The sequence below is a fragment of the Podarcis tiliguerta genome (genome assembly GCF_965153285.1).
Source record: "Podarcis tiliguerta genome assembly, chromosome: 2".
NCBI classification, from domain to species: Eukaryota; Metazoa; Chordata; class Lepidosauria; order Squamata; family Lacertidae; genus Podarcis; species Podarcis tiliguerta.
In genome coordinates, this window is record NC_139535.1 from 16,987,003 (window position 1) to 16,991,869 (window position 4,867).

A 4,867-nucleotide genomic window follows, 5' to 3' on the forward strand; every position below is an offset into this window, starting at 1 on the left:
TTTCCAAGCACAATTCAAAGTGTTGGTGCTGCCCTTTAAAGCCCTAAACGGCTTCAGTCCAGTATATCTGAAGGAGTGTCTCCACCCCCATCATTCTGCCCAGACACTGAGGTCCAGTGCCAAGGGCCTTCTAGCGGTTCCCTCACTGCAAGGAGCTAAGTTACAGGGAACCAGGTAGAGGGCCTTCTTGGCAGTGGCACCCACCCTATGGAACACCCTCCCACCAGATGTCAAAGAGAACAACAACTACCGGACTTTTAGAAGACATCTGAAGGCAGCCCTGTTTAGAGAAGCTTTTAATGTTTGATGCATTACTGTATTTTAATATTTTCTTGGAAGCCGCCCAGAGTGGGAATAATAAAAATAATATTCTGCAAGCTGGTTGAGATTTGCCTGCTTGGCACATTGTACTATTACAACTGAAACCTGGAGCAGAACAGAAAACCCTTGTAAGATAGCATCAGGCATTCGCTTTGGTCCGCGACATTCTGTACAGCATGCAGCTGATACCTCAGCCCATTTGGATTTGCCCTAACAATCAGCACTTTATGCCTGAAAGGGCCCAAGACAACCGTCGCCTTCACTCTCCGCTTCCCATGCGAGTGACCAGGATGTTGCCAGAAGCTCCTTGGACCTTTCAAGGACACCAGGATGAGGCAAGGAGCCAAGAGGGTTCCTCCCAGCCGTATATAATGGATATCTTGAACCCGGCTCCTCAAACTGAGCAGCGTGTTCCTGACCAGAGCTTGAGCAACTAATACCGATCTGCCCTGAAAGCCTGCCATCTCTCAGCTGTCAGCCTTTGAAAGCAAAAAGGCTTCATACAAGAAGGTTTACCAATGGGGCAGAGCTTGTTTCTTGAGAACCGTGGCCAACGTTTGGTTCAGGTCTGGCTGCTTACATTCTGTGTTCTGCTTTGCTTCAGGACTGGAGGTAAGTATTGTCCCCACCCACCAGTCCCTGAATAGGTAGACTAAAACAGAAGTCACCAGACCCTTATATATAGTGGGAGGGTGGGGAGGGGTTTTTCTCAGGAGGGTAGTAGGAGGTGGGTGATTGACTCAATGCGTAGGGTAAACCTGTTGACGACTGTTAACGACTGCAGTTAGTCCTGCAGGAAAAAGCAAGGGATAGTATGCAGATGATTAGCATATGTAATGAGACAGGAATCCAATATCTCTATTAAGATGAGGTCTATGCATAGTTTTCAGTGATAAGTTGTAATTCAGTTTAGTGATAAGTTGTAATTCTCGGTTAAAGACACCCCAAAGTTATTCCCCACCTACCATCTCCAGTTGAACGTTTCAATGAGAAGAGAGTGGAGCATCCTGATAATGGGGCAAAATGGACAAGGCAGCTCCTTATGCTTGTAGAAGTGTATCTGGTGACCCACTTCTTGTTGCATGTTTATAGGTCGAGAAATTTAGGGCTCATGCACACTGCTGCTCATCCTCTGCTTTTGAGGCAAGGGCCCAGCGGTTTTCCATGTTCCTCACCTCTTTCCCCAGGAAAACCCACTGTTTACGGCTGAATACAAACACATCAAACTGCAGAAAACCCAACGGACAATTGTTTCAATTCAGTAGTTCTCAAGTCTTCCAGTTCTCAAGGTGACATTCTGTACCCTTGAGCCAATTTCAGGGGAGAGTTTAACTTCCCTTTTACCAGAGGGAGGAAGCTGCTTTTCTCCTGGCTACTGATCAAAGCATGAACACTGCAAGCTGCAGGACAGATCCTGCCATCTTTGGAAAAGAGGATCTAGTTGTCTAGGTGGAAGGAGTTGCTAGTCTCAGGGTACAGGAGCTTGCCACAAATTTGCGTACAATTTCCATCTCTTAATCTATACACAGAAATGCAAATTTAGTCTCACTTTCCAAGGGGGAAAGCATTCTTCTATTGTTGTTCTGGGATCGATTCTGACAGCTATGTGTGCCAGCAGGATTTGGGTGGTTTAGGACATTGAATATTGGTTTTTCCCTACCCAAATGAAATGCTGTCTCTTACAGCAGATGCTGTGAACTGCAAAAAATGCAAGTCAGTTAGTCCTGGCAAGCCATGCGAACCGAAGGGGAAGACATGTGAGGGACCATTCTGCATTATGGTACAGACCTATAGTAAGTATTTCTTGTCGACATCCTTCCTTTTTCTATGCTGGGACTAGGACGACCTGAGATTTAAGGGTTGGTTGTTTTTTTTAAAAGGACATGTATCTTTCATAAGTTTTAACTTTATTTTATTTTAATGTTGACATTTAGCAGCATAAATTCAAAATTCTGTTTAAGTGCACATTTTAAAATGACGTCTAAAATGTAATTTACTTTGATGTGGACTATCTCTTGATACAGACTATGGACTAATTCAGTAAAATTCTCTTCATTCACTAGTTAATATCAACCTAAGTACTTCTCTTTCTCTCGCCAGGTCAAAGCGGTGATGTGACTAATTATGTCAAAGAATGTGGCGCTAAGAGTTGGAAAGAATTCTGTGGAAAAGAGATGGCAGGGAAAGTGAAAAAGACAGTAGCCTGCTGCCATACTGACTTATGTTTTGACTGATCTTACTATTCTATTTTTAAGTTGTTTACCCCTATCCAGAAACCTCATGGTAAAGGGTGGGTAACAAATCTTTCTCCTTCTCTTTCTCCTTTGAGAGACGTAATAATAGAAGATTTCATATCCTTTCCTTTCAATAGGTTCAATTCAAATGACAGACAAAAGCCCCACACAAATATTCTGATGCCACGTCCAAAAATCACATTCAGGGGATGTTCCACACCCAACAGCCTCATCGTCCTCCACAAAATGGTGGCTGACTGTGTGACTTGGGGACTCTTCTGTATTTGCGGAGGGCTGCCATACATCTTAGACCAGTGATTTTCCAGCACCCTAAGTGCATTGGGAAGCCTCCATGAGCACAGGAACCCCGCCCATCAAACACTCATCCAGTTCACAACTGTGTTTCTCCTTCCTGCTCCCGAGAGGAGGACCACTCATTTGTGCTCTCTCATTTATGCACTCCTTTATGCACTGTCTGATAGTTTGAAAAGTAACTTCCCCATGCAAAAGTGCATAATTGACTTGGGTATTGGGGTGGGGTGGGGTGGGACGTTCCTTGGAGAGTTGATAGACATGCCTCTTTTTCACTCGCCAATCCCTGCTTGAACTTGGCAAATCACAGAAAAAGGTAAAAAGGTAAAGGTACCCCTGCCCGTACGGGCCAGTCTTGACAGACTCTAGGGTTGTGCGCCCATCTCACTCAAAGAGGCCAAGGGCCAGCGCTGTCCGAAGACACTTCCGGGTCACGTGGCCAGCGTGACATCGCTGCTCTGGCAAGCCAGAGCCACACACGGAAACGCCGTTTACCTTCCCGCTAGTAAGCGGTCCCTATTTATCTACTTGCACCCGGGAGTGCTTTCGAACTGCTAGGTTGGCAGGCGGCAAATCACAGAAGATGTTATCAAATATACTAACCTGTGCTAGGGATGGCGACAAGGTTCATGGAAAGCAAATACAAGTACAAATTTGGGTGGTGTTTCCATGCTCTGGAGCAGAGGCATCTACCCCAACCAATTGCAATGTTTTGTTTCAGATTAGGGCACCAATTTTGAAAAACCTCTTTTCACACCAATATTCTCCCTCACTGCTCTCAATATTGCACTCAAAACTCTGTGATCTCTAAACATGCATAGGAAAGCAAGAAATCCCATCCCTAGACTGTGATTTTACATTTCGCAGAATGGCATGCAACCTAACTCTGGGAGCAGTACTGATTGGCCAGCCCTTAATTGCCCTGTTAGAGCATCCCATCCCATACTCACGGCCAGGATGGTCAGCTAAGGAGCTGGAGACTCTCCTGGGCCCTGTCCATCAGATTCTAAATTCCTCTCTTCCTGGAGCTCAGGGAACCCTGCTCCTCCAAGGCTTCTTGGGCAGAGAGAGTCTGAATGTTCTCTTTTCTCTTTCCTGAACATTGCAATGCAAGTGGAACGTAGCAAAGCTTTTAAGTAGTTTGGACTGGTGGGAGTTCTAGGTGGCCAATCAAGATAGAGTTCAATAATAATAGTTAAAATTACTGCTAGTTTTGCATGCAGAATAACGAAAGAATAATACCTTGTGATATTCTTTTATTGGATGCTTCAATGCTTTCTTTCAATAAAGTTTGTAAGTGAACTTGTGGTCTGTATTCTCTTTTGCTTCCGGTCTGTCATCTGGTTTCAAAATGGTGTCCAAATGTATGCAAACACAGGCAAAAACCTGCTTCTTGACAGCAGCAACCATCATGCAAACCCCAGCAGCAACCATCATGCAAACCCCAAAGTAACTTCCCCATGCAAAAGTGCATAATTGACTTGGGTATTGGGGTGGGGTGGGGTGGTTCCTTTCAATAAAGTTTAAAAATCAAGTTGCAGTCTGTATTCTATTTTGGTTCCTGTGTAATTAGTGTAACTCGAACACAAAAGAAATCACTGTACCTTATCTTTTCCTTTCCTCAAGACTGAGGGAATTTTAATGAGAAAGTACAACTGGTGCTGGTGCTTCATGGATGCACAGGAAACTGAGAAACCTACTAAGGGCTAGCAAGCAAAAGAAGAAAGCAGGTGGAGGGAATTACGAATGGTCTTAGTTGTCTCTATACCAATGCACAGAGTATGGAAAACAAACAAAGTCCTCAGTGATAGTTTTGAGGAGAAGTTGGTAAGATGTGGACGAGGTGATATTACTGTTAGTCAATCAGCCCACTGCAAATTCACCTAAGCCCAAAGAACACTTACTCATATTTGGATTTCCCTGGGCAAGATAAAGTGATCTAACAATTTTAAGAAACAACCATTTTATTATTCTTTCTGGTTATGGGATCACTGGGAACA

General features: G+C 44.3%; 1 long non-coding RNA gene across 1 annotated transcript; it reads left to right on the forward strand.

Moving 5' to 3' along the window:
* Positions 1–704: 704 nt before the first annotated feature.
* LOC310671013 lies at positions 705–2,927 on the forward strand. Its single transcript, XR_014507668.1, has 3 exons — positions 705–933; positions 2,007–2,114; positions 2,422–2,927. It is a non-coding gene; the product is annotated as an uncharacterized lncRNA (long non-coding RNA).
* The last annotated feature ends 1,940 nt before the right edge of the window (positions 2,928–4,867 follow it).